Below are 13,121 nucleotides of genomic sequence, written 5' to 3' on the forward strand. Positions count from 1 at the left end.
AGAAAGAGGTAAGTATCAGGGAGGATAACTCTGATTTAAAGGAAGAAAATTATATGGCTGTATTATCAGAAAGAAGTAAGTATCAGGGAGGATAACTCTGATTTAAAGGAAGAAAATTATATGGCTGTATTATCAGAAAGAGGTAAGTATCAGGGAGGATAACTCTAATTTAAAGGAATAAAATTATATTGCTGTGTTATGAGAAAGAGGTAAGTATCAGGGAGGATAACTCTGATTTAAAGGAAGAAAATTATATGGCTGTGTTATCAGAAAGAGGTAAGTATCAGGGAGGATAACTCTAATTTAAAGAAAGAAAATTATATGGTTGTATTATCAGAAAGAGGTAAGTATCAGGGAGGATAACTCTGATTTAAAGGAAGAAAATTATATGGCTATATTATCAGAAAGAGGTAAGTATCAGGGAGGATAACTCTGATTTAAAGGAAGAAAATTATATGGGTTGTAGTTTCAAAAGGGGGGGGGGGGGTAATTAAGAATGAGGATAACTCTGTTTTATAAGAAGAAATGATATAGTCGTAGTTTCAGAAGGAGGTAAGTAACTGGGAAAATGATATGTATGTATTTTCAGAGAATGCAAAATAAGCATTATTGCAATGAACAAGCCACATTTTCCTGTATAATATTAAATGAAAGTGTCAATTGCAATATCTTAAAATCTTCAAGATTTACATTTGAACCTCTTAAAACAAAATACAAATTAAAGAGTGTTGAGTTTAATAAGTAATATAAGCACAGGTGTGAGGATATATTAGCAATTATCATTTTGAACTAAATTTTGAAATGCAGTGGTGTTATTTATTGTAATGTTTGATTTATTTAAATTATAGTGTGCCATAAATGATAATAGTCCTACCAAATATTAAACTTGCCTGAAATAATTGTGGAACCAGTGTTATCCCCTTTTAGAGATATATAGGAACAACTTATAAATTAACTTCAGTTACAGAAGAGATATATAGGAATAACTTATAAATTAACTTCAGTTACAGAAGAGATATATAGGAATAACTTATAAATTAACTTCAGTTACAGAAGAGATATATAGGAATAACTTATAAATTAACTTCAGTTACAGAAGAGATATATAGGAATAACTTATAAATTAACTTCAGTTACAGAAGAGATATATAGGAATAACTTATAAATTAACTTCAGTTACAGAAGAGATATATAGGAATAACTTATAAATTAACTTCAGTTACAGAAGAGATATATAGGAATAACTTATAAATTAACTTCAGTTACAGAAGAGGGGTTTCTATTGATCTCTAACCCTCCCTGTGTCTTTTACTTCAGTTACAGAAGAGGGGTTTCTATTGATCTCTAACCCTCCCTGTGTCTTTTACTTCAGTTACAGAAGAGGGGTTTCTATTGATCTCTAACCCTCCCTGTGTCTTTAACTTCAGTTACAGAAGAGGGGTTTCTAATGATCTCTAACCCTCCCTGTGTCTTTGATACATTTTAGTCACATTTTCATCAATGACTTAGACCAGGGAATATTATTAATGAGTAATATCCGTTATTTGGAAAAGTGTAGAGGAATCATACAAAGGGGAATAACTTAAAATTTTTGTTGAATTTGTGCTTATTTCATTTAGAGAAGGCAGGTGACACATCTTCTTTGTGGACTCTCATTTTGTAATTAGGTTTTTCTGAATCTCAAGATTTTTGTGGTCTGTAATTAGCCAATTTATCTTCTTTGATGACTTGTTTATGTATACCTGTTATCATGGAGTGGTGTATAAATATAAAACTGTACATGTCTACAGACTTATCTAATGCTAGATGTTTTGTAAAGAATCATCTTCAATAGTCTTCAAGCAATGGTAGCATATAAATGTTTATTTAATCTTATATACTGAATAAATAAAATGTTAAGCAAGACTAATTTGAATGTTCATAGACAATGTTATCCATTATATAGAATATACTAACCTAGTCTGCATGTGACTAACCAAGTAAATAAAGAAACCAATCATAATCTAGCATCCTGTACTCACTTGGTACTGATATTGTTTCAAAGAGACAATATTATGTAAGATAGAAGTAATACAGGTATCAAAAGATAGAAGTAATACAGATATCAAAAGAGCCCTAATATTCAGTTTTAGAATTACAGTTAATGAATAATCAAGGTTATACCATAATGCTTTCAGATCCAATGCACTGCAACTGCATCAGCCTGGTCTCCTTTTTCATAAGCAAATACATGTCAGTCTGAAAGAATCATTTTGGCTTTACAACATCTGATCAAACAAAGAAATTCATTAATTTTATACCTCCTGAAAATTTTTGCATCACTTATATAATGTGGATCCATTAATTTTGATTGGAAACCAATTTTTATGGATTTCGTTACATCTGGGGAAGCAAAAATTTAAATGTTCAACAAATTAAATTTTTGCTAAAGAATGGATCCAAACATTGCTAAAGCCACAAAATTAAATAGTCATGAAGATGCAACTTCGCCTCAATCCACAAAAAATGGTTCCAATGAAGAACAAATGGATCCACAGTTATAATTTCTTTGTCTGTTCTGTGGTCTTTCTGTCTATCCATTTATCCCTCATTGTGTGTATCTGAAATCAATTGTTGCCCGATATGAACTTCAGTATTCCTTGTTTGATATTGAAAAAGTTGATTGAAAGAAACTAATGCAGATGGAACAGATGGAATAGATCTCTAGTGACTTTGTTTTCAATAGTTGAAAGGTTCCTCAAATTAGATGAAGAACATATTTTAATACAGGTAATAAGTTAGCAATAAGGATGCTTTGTTGTCCCTACAAACATACCAGTAATTTGAAGCCTTGAAAAAATGTCTTCCCTCAATTGATGTGTAGTTCAGGGAGTATCATTCCCCAATGCCTCATTCATTTATTTATCCATTTCTTGTCATTAATAAAAATCTGACACTACAAACTGTAATAACTTGTTCAAAGAGAGACAACTCAACCAATTCAAGTAATGTTATGTTAGCAATCAGTTTTAGGCTTGAATTGGTCTAGAGTTGTCTTTCTTTGAACTAGTTATCATATGTATACAAAGCTTATAAAAGGCACTTAAAACAATAAAATATTTCAAGTAATAGTATTCTAAAAGGTACATTTAAAACAGAAGTATTTTCAAGATTTTGGCATATCTCCTATTAGGACATACTGCTTTACAAGTTTTAAACTTAGATTTCTTTTTTTAGCCACTTCTGTTTTCCATTGAGTTCCAAGAAGAGGTGTAATTGACAACCTGTATTAAAATAATCATTTACTTAACCAAGTTGATTTACTTGTCTTAGATTGATTGATTGTTGTTTACTTAATGTCTTTTGATCATTGTTTTATGCATATTCTTGACAAGTGGAAGTAATAGTTAACTGCTTAAGTTAAAACCTTTTACTATCTTACAAAGTTTGAAAACAAATAGCTTTTTAGTACAATAAGGTAAAGATATTTAAAATAACTAAACTTTTTAAAAATGATAATCATAGTGCAAATATGATACTTGTGGTTTTGCCATTGTTAGCTTAGGGAGAGTCCCAGTATGAGCTATTCCCATCACAGATGCACTAGTCTATATTTTTTTAGGTAATTTGAATTGAAATTAAAAAGTGCAGTGAAAAATCTGCTTGAAAAAATATGTAATTAATCCCATGGTTTTCCCTTGGTCTACGGATAGTTGTCATTTACAATCATACATACCACAATTCATTATTTTTTATGGTATTTTGAAGCAAACTTGACCTGAACCAATATAAATGTTTGTATTTTCTGAATGATTATTTTCCTTTGTATTTAGCTACCTGTTATTACATTTGCAGTTAAAATTACACTATGTACAATTTGGTTTACAGCATACAACAGTTTAAAAAAATGTGTGATAATATGTAGAACACTGCCTGCTTATTTTAATGGTTTAATACACTTATTAAGACTGCTAAATATACTTTAAACCCGCTGCATTTGTTTGCACCTGTCCTAAGTCAAGAACCTGATGTTCTGTAGTTGTCGTTTGTTTGATGTGGTTCATAAGTGGGTCTCAATTATTGTTTTCTGTATAGATTAGACTGTTGGTTTTCCCTTTTGAATGGTTTTACACTAGTCATTTTTGGACCCTTTATAGCTTGCTGTTCAGTGTGAGCCAAGGCTCTGTGTTGAAGACCATACATTGACCTACAATGGTTTTTCTTTTACAAATTGTGGCTTGGATGGAGAGTTGTCTCATTGGCACTCATACCACATCTTCTTATATCTATTTACTATGTTTCTTCATGGTCATTCTTTTGTATGACAGTGAAAACAAATGCAGGTTACAGGCACTGTGAGCCTCTAGTTTACACTAGGTGTTAAAGTAAACATATAGTCAGTGGATGTTATAAAAAACTTTTTTATCCTTCAAGTTTATATATATGATAAAAAAAAATTACCATGGAGTAAAAGATGACCATTGATAACATGTTCTATTTTTAGATCTGTTTAAAGAAAGTTGACCCCATATTATTAGTTTTATTTTACTCACCTCATTATAATTGATTATCAAGACAACATCAACCCTAAATCTAAAGAAAAAAAACTTACATTTATTGTAACAAAGTTAAATATTTCATTGGGTATTGAACTTAAAAGTACACATTTTTGTGGGTACCAATATTTTGAAGTTAATAAATTTTGACAGCTTTTTAATTCTGTTGGACAATGAACTGAATGGTTTTGAGGTGAGCATCTGATAAACACCTGAAGAGAAAATTACAGGTCATACGAAGTCGGATATACTGTTGAAAAATTGTTAAAATATGTGGACAATAAAAAATGTGATTTTTCTAGATAAATCAGACAGATATGTGCGATTATGATTGGGTTTATCACTTCTTACATGCATGTGTTAACTACTAAGATTTTAAGCTTTAGTTTGAAGCTTCACGTGTTGAGGGGTACTAAACTTACAAAGTTTGAAAACAAATAGGTTTTATGAGGATAATAAAGTAGGGATTCTGATATAGTCCTTCTTTTCACAGAGGAGAGATAATGATAAACAGCTATCGGCATGGATCGAATATCTCGCCAGCTGTGGACAAAATCGGTACAGAATTTTATGATTATCAATAAAACGAAGAAAACTAGTTTTTTACATAAAACAGTAAATCGTTACAGTGGTAAAGGGTCAATTCTACAATCGTAACTCAAAGAAGCTGTCAAACTTTAAAAGAAAATTACAGTCTTGTTTTTTAAAGATGAAAAATTTTTGTCAGATTTGAAGATAAGATTTTTATGACTTAACTGTTTCGCATCATTAAATTTTACTGAAATAAATTTGGCATGAAATAAAAGTACTTTTCAAATAATAAGTGATATATTTGTAACAATTAATAAAACCACAGGCAAGGAGTTTATTCTCATAAACAAATTAAAGTTTAATGGATTGTAACAGGTTTCATACTAAACTTTATTTAATGAAATTATTGTAAATGAATTATTTCCTGAACATTTAAAATACCTACCACACTGGTAGAAGTTTGTGTAATAATTAAGGTCTGTTAAAAGTGTAGGAGCCTGCCACTTAATAGAACTAATAGAGTTCACTGTTTTTCTGTTCATAAATTTTTAAGTGTTTGCACATGGCTTAAAAAGTGGTTCATTCATTAATTTGGCGATATTGGTTTAATTCCCATTGTCCAAAAAGCAATTATAAAAGTTACAAAGTGTTTTGAGTAAGTTAAACTTAAAATGAAAATGTCACTATGATCTGTCATATTTGATGCCATTTATATTTTTCTAAATCTGGATTTAAAAATTCAATACAACTCTGAACAATTTTTCTCACAGCCATATGCCATAATGCTTTAACGAACCTGTTATATTCATTTTCGTAGCAAATCTATGCTTATGAGTAATTAAAAAAATATAAATGTTACATATAATATCTTAAATAAAGCTATTTCAGTTGTACATACACGACCTATTTTGACTGTATTTCTGTCTGCTGGTACCCCTATTATTACTATCTATTATGTAATTAACTTTCTGTTATAGAAATTGATCATTTGATTTATGTGGGTTTTTGTGCCGATTTCCCCAGACAACTCATTTGGATGGTTTTATAATAAAGTTTTTTGCTGATGATAGTAGACCAAGCATTGCAGAGTTTTGTTGTTGTCATTTTCCAGATGCTCCTTCCTTTGGGGTTCATGAAATATGTATCAGAAAATATGAGTTTAACATGGACGAAATTCCATCTGTCATCAATAGCAATCAATCATTCATCGACATTTTGTTTCTCTTATGGCAGAGCAATATTATCAAAACAAAGCAAAAAACAGGTTCTGCTTATGTTAAAACCAAACAAGTGATTATGCAGGGTTATTAAGCACATTACTTTCTGACAGCCTCCTATAATTGACACTTATTCTTTCTACAGTGAATCTTTTGAGTACATCCATCCCTCTAAGCCACTTGTCTTAAGGTCAAAGGTACAAGGAGACACATGTAAGAGTTCTACAGGTAAAAGACACATGTGTCAATTGAGTTATGTGTGTATATGGTTGTTCTTGGTAACATCTGGTCCAGGTTCTTGGTGTTCCTGATACAGAAGATGACTATTTGGTTAGCCTGTTAGACATTTGGTATATAGACTGAGCTTAGCTTTTGTCTGTTAGTAACATATGTTTTGTAATAAAGAAATTGTATCAATTATTAAGAGTTGAGAGTAGAGTTCACCAGTTGGGGTTAAGGTTGAGGGTCAAGTTTCACCATTTTAGGTTTGTTGTACAGCTTTACAGGATAATGTTATATGAAAAAGAGAAAAAAAGGTCTATCTATGTTGTAACACATGTTGTTTTCTTGAATAGCTTTAGGAGTCAGGGGAAATTGCCAAAGTAAAGATGGTCAACAGCTAATAGTCTGCATAGGTAACTCAACAAAATCTGTAATGGACATGACAAAGTGAATGTCGGTGTAGTTTCTACAAATTGGATGATTTAAATGAATATTTTCTTTTAAAAAGTTTTTATACGACCACAAAAATTGAATATTTTTTGGTCGTTTATTGGTATCACGTTGGCGTCATCGTCTGCGTCGTCGTCGTCGTCCGAATACTTTTAGTGTTCACACTCTAACTTTAGTAAAAGTGAATAGAAATCTATGAAATTTTAACACAAGGTTTATGACCACAAAAGGAAGGTTGGGATTGATTTTGGGAGTTTTGGTCCCAACATTTTAGGAATTAGGGGCCAAAAAGGGCCCAAATAAGCATTTTCTTGGTTTTCGCACTATAACTTTAGTTTAAGTAAATAGAAATCTATGAAATTTTGACACAAGGTTTATGACCACAAAAGGAAGGTTGGGATTGATTTGGGAGTTTTGGTTCCAACAGTTTAGGAATAAGGGGTCCAAAGGGTACAAAATTGAACTTTGTTTGATTTCATCAAAAATTGAATCATTGGGGTTCTTTGATATGCCGAATCTAACTGTGTATGTAGATTTTTAATTTTTGGTCCTGTTTTAGTGATAACAAACACTTTATTTTACATTTTAATATTTTATGATGTATTTAAATGAGTAGTTATTGTTGCAAACTCCATTAGAAATTTGAATTGAGATCAGTTTTGGAAAAAGGGAAAGGGGAATGTAAAAAAAAAAATGGGGGGGGGGGGGGTAAATTTTTCTCATTTCAGATTTTATAAATAAAAAGAAAATTTCTTCAAACATTTTTTTGAGAGGATTAATATTCAACAGCATAGTGAATTGCTCAAAGGCAAAAAAAATATTTTAAGTTCATTAGACCACATTCATTCTGTGTCAGAAACCTATGCTGTGTCAACTATTTAATCACAATCCAAACTTAGAGCTGAATCCAGCTTGAATGTTGTGTCCATACTTGCCCCAACCGTTCAGGGTTCAACCTCTGTGGTCGTATAAAGCTGCACCCTGCGGAGCATCTGGTTTAAAATATGTTCCACCTTTTATAAATATTTAGCTTGCTTTGTTATATATAGGTTAAGCAACTTCGTAAATATAAATAATTCTTGTAAGAATTAAGGAAATGAGGTAGGGGTGGATGTAACTATATGAAATATGCTAAATTAGTCTACTGTTTTTCCTTAGTTAAGGATGTTCGCTTGTCATGTTTTGAGACTTTTGTCAGATTTTCCAAATCCTCTGGTTTTATCCATTTTAATGCCTCCAATTTTTTGCCCATTGACCCCCATTTTTCTTTTTATAAATCTTTTACATATATAATTATAAAAAAACTGTAAAAGTCTTATAAAATCTTTGTTATTTCTTAATAGTTTTTGAGAACTTAAACTTGTCAATGATAAAGCAATGAAAAATCAAGAGAGAACATTTTCCAGTAAAAATTTCAATGGCTAATATCTAAAAAAACAGGCACATTGACGTATATATTTGTTTGGTTCCTTTAATTATCTTCTATCAAAATATATATACTTGTGTTATGAAAAGCTTGTTATTTTGAAACTATAAGTAGCAAACATCCTTAAGGAAAAGTTTTCCATTTATTACTGAAACTATTCTATTATATTGTTTTTTAAATGGAAACACTTAGCTTTTTTGCCACTTTTATTGCTAGAAATAAAAACTAAGGTATGAATTGAGTCTACATTATTTATTTATAAATGTCCAACTTTTTTGTTTCCTGGTTCTTTTATAACAAACAATAAAAAGAATCCTGGTAGGTTTTATATGTTACTATTTTGGAAGAAAATTGGAAAGAAAGTTCTGTGAAATAAATTTGGAACAGGATACTCAGTTGGAATTTATTTTAATGGGTTTTTTGTTGGGAAAACAGTTGTTTAACATTTTTTTTTCAATTTTTATTTCTATTTAACACTATACATAGGTTTGGGACAAAACAAATTCTGTCAGTGCTATTCTGCCACACTTTACCTGTTGTAAACCAGAGTGAATCCATATTTGGAAAAACTATCTGTGGATGAATTTCATATTGTAAGTTTACATTAATAGTGGATAGTGTGGTTCATGATCAAAATTGTAATAAATCATAATAGGGTTTCACATTTACAATGAGTGGATTCAATTTGTTGGTTCTTTTACTAGACCATTAAGGTTCATTTAAGGGGCTATTTATAGCTTGTTTTTAGGTGTGAACCAAGGCTAAGCACTTCGACCTATAATGGTTTACTTTTACAAATTGTGACTTAGATGGAGAGTTGCTTCATTGACACTCATACCACATCTTCTTATATCTATATATGTTTTGACTGTTGGACTTGCACATTAGTACACATTTTTCTGATACATTACCTGTTGCTTCTTGTGTCTTTTACCTCTTTTCCCTAATATTCCATTACGATACCATAGATGTAAATGTCTGTGATTATATTTAAGTGGGGATAAATAAAGAATCAATAAAACATGGTTTAACATTAAACCCAACATCCTGTTTGAGTGGTCAGTCTGAGACAGATAAAATTTGAACTAAATTAAGCACCTCTGTTTCATCTCTGCTAGAGACAAACTGCCAAGGTCAATCAAAAGATTTGAAATTATTTTTTTGCTGCTCATCCAACATGAATGCAACAAGGATTTAGAGCAAAGTCTGATGGACTCTAGTCAAAAAAATATATCCTCAAGAGGACTGACACATCCCCTGGCAAACTGTCACTTTTTGGTCTAGAATGGAATGTTGGTTTAGTACAAACAGTGTTCATATTTATATTTTATACTATTGATTGTGGAGAAATGACTGGTTGAATATAAAACATCTACTATAAACATCTAAATATCATGAGGCTGACCAAATTGTTTTTCAAAACACAATGCATTTGTATATTTGACTTGAATTATTCAGCCCCCAAAACCTGGTTTCTAGCTGCTGTATCCCCTCCAAGTTCCCTTTGCTCATTGTGTCAGTCTGCAAAATAAATTAGAACCAGCAGGAGACTGACATAGAATCGTTAAGACAGGTAGTTGAACAATTAGTCTGACATGTTAACTCTGTGTTTAAAATCACGGAAGAAATGCCAAGTACAATCACAAGATTGATCTAATGAGAAAAACACAAAGTCTAAATTCTCCAAATGTTTTTCTAACAATATATAATTAGATAAAAATATGGAGATTTCTTGTAAATCTTTTATCTGTAGTTTACAAATGTTGTGAAAGAAAATCTGTCACACAGAAAACATATATTTTCACTAATGATCTTGCACTTCTATGATCCTGGTCTTAACTAGATTTTAATGTGTTATACCTTTCTACCTTTTTTGAGATTGCTGCAAGAATTTGAACTGAAAATCAAACTGTTTTATGCTTTCAACAAGTAAAGTTGACTTAAATATCAAACTTGTTGTCTGTTTTCAAAGTCAGGTCTTTGTTATTTCTATTGGAGATACTTTAGAGTGAATTTTATCAAACTTAACACAAATCAGGCTGTAGGTTTTTATCCTCCTGTGCTCATGAAGAAGTGGGGTATGGAAAGCTTGCATAATTGGTAGGATTTGTCCATATTATACTTTTATTTTGATTTTACCATTTTGACAGGAGTTGTCTATGCTTTACCACCAATTGTATTGCTCATTTGCACACAGTGGCTGGGACATGTTCCTATGGGATAACAATGCTGTCTCTATTGAAGTGTTTCACACTTTGTATTTCTCTTACTGGGTTCTTTTATAGCTTCTAGACAGTATGGATTTTGTTCATTAAAGAAGATTTATGGTGATTTATAATTGTTTACATCAATGTTCTTTGGTCATTAAGGGGAGCAATCCAGATTAAACAAGACTGTGTTAATATTGTTCTGTTGACTATGCTAACTTTACTGCATAGTAAGTGGTACACATTTTTACTCCTCTTTACATTGCCAAAAGTTTCTGGTCAACTGTAACTTGCACGTACTACAAAACTAAATGGCTTTTTTAGACTCCAGCATTAGAATATTCCAAATAAGCTATTGCTGATAATATTAGATTGCTTTGATTGACATTATGTTGCAGGGGAGGCAGGGTTTAAAAAAAAAATATGTTTGATGCACAAGTCTGGATTTTAGTTGTTGATTTGGGATGAATAGAAAATGTGATAAGTTTACCACTCCACCATCTGGAAAAATAAAGAAAAAAAGGAAACAGTTGTAATAGAAATAATGTAATGCAGTATAATCCAGTAATTAATGTATAAATACCTAAAACTGACTTAATTATTCAGGTCCCACTGGGGCAGATGATGAATTTATAATGCATTGTAGAAATGACTTTATATTATAAAGCATTAATTTCTGTTTAAAATCTGCAATCTCATGTTAAATCTAAAACGTGCAACCCTATACTAATTCACTACTAGTTCATCATTTCATTTAAATTAAGTTTTCCTGTGTTATTCCAAAATTACGCAATGAATATGAATGATATTTATGTTATTTAATTCTACAAAAAATGTATAAAACATGATTATTGAATAGACTATTTAATGCCCCCATACAATTGAAGCTCTCTCCTGCATTAAAACATTGTTAATTCACAATATGCTCAAGTCATTTGGTCATTCAGATAAGGTGCCAATAATTTGTAATAATAAAAACAAATGGATAAAAGACGCAAATGGCCTGTGAGGTTTCATTGCATATGGCTTTGTGATTTGAAAGCCATTTAAAGAGTAGTGATCCCCTTCTACGTTTTGCTATGCTAAACACAGTGTATGTGTCTTTTTAGTACAGTAAGTTGATATCTACTGATTTCTTCAAATTAGTGAATCAGTCTGAGGGACACTAGTTCTAAGTAGATAGATAAGCTGTTGTATATATAGACTTTGGTTAGAAGATATATTACTTTTACACATTTCTCAAAAACATAAATTGAGATGCACACTTTTTATATATTCTTGATATTTTTTGTTGGATGATTTGGTATTTTTGTTTAATTTATTTAGTTGACAGGGAGTTGATGACACAAAATGGCTACCTTTTATTAAATATGTGTGTATATTAATTAAGGAATATTGAAATAAAGAGATGTGGTAATAATTGCCAATGAGACAAAATCAAAAGTTTCATCATTGGTGTTGCTGAGTTTGTGTTTTGAGTAATATTGTTTGCCTGTTGGCCTTTTGTCTTTTTTAGCCATGGTTTTGTCAGTTTATTTTTAACTTGTGAGTTTGAATGTCCTTTTTGGTATCTTTTTCCTCTCTTTGAAAATCTGCAAAATATGCCCCAATTGTGTAGCGTAATTCATTATGAGATGTTCATTTTCATTTGATATGAAAAGTCTAATGAGGATTCTCAGTAAAAACTGGAAGAAGAGTTTATTAGACAGAACATGTATCCTTAGTATTTTTTCCCCACACGGTCATTCCACCTGTTATTGTGTTTGAGTGTCAACACAAACACAATTGCTATACTTTCAACGAAAAAAACCTTGCAATGCATTTGTGTATAAAAACTGAATGTCAGTGAAACATTGTTAGTTCTATAGTTAATTGTAGAATCATTCTGTTTGACCAGTAAGGTGTATCCAGTCTGGTTTATTTTCATTGTCTTTTTAACTTGCAGAAAGTCAGTCATATAATAATCAGATTTGTACTTTTACAATGGCTAACCTGTTAATTGTATAAAACCAAGTTAGGGGTGGAGTATTCCTGGAGACTACAATAATTTAAAAATTTACAGAATGCTCTCTTTTTATGTAAAATCTGGACCATAAAGCCGTAAACTTTTGTCAGCCGTTGAGAAATTATAAGACAATATTTTACGCATATGTAAGTTTACTTTTAGATTAACTCTTGCATACGAATAGATAGCATCAGGGAGAGAATCCCATTGTTCATTTAGATTTAAATGATAAATGTAAATTTATCGTGTCGTCGTTAAAAATTGTCTTGCACTATACACAAATTTTGTATGAAAATGAATCTAGTGCCCTTGTCCCTTCAATTATATTGTACATTTAACCTCCACATTTTCCACCGTTTTTATCAAATCTCGGTAGGAGATAGTTTTCGTGTAAATTGATGATTTATTTCATTTAAAAGAACATTGCAAGTCCTAAACATGATTTTATTTAGGAGGATATTATTTTTAAATGCAGTTTATTTTTCAAATTATAAAGTAAAGGTACATAAATTAGGCTGTTAGTTTTTT

General features: G+C 30.9%; 1 protein-coding gene across 5 annotated transcripts in view; it reads left to right on the forward strand.

The window, feature by feature from the left end:
* The window catches only part of LOC143056756 (protein phosphatase EYA1-like), a 113,873-nt gene that overhangs the window by 18,598 nt on the left and 82,154 nt on the right, over window positions 1-13,121 (forward strand). The gene's annotated exons all lie outside the window — the stretch shown is intronic.

The sequence above is a fragment of the Mytilus galloprovincialis genome, chromosome 1 (genome assembly GCF_965363235.1).
Source record: "Mytilus galloprovincialis chromosome 1, xbMytGall1.hap1.1, whole genome shotgun sequence".
Taxonomy (NCBI): Eukaryota; Metazoa; Mollusca; class Bivalvia; order Mytilida; family Mytilidae; genus Mytilus; species Mytilus galloprovincialis.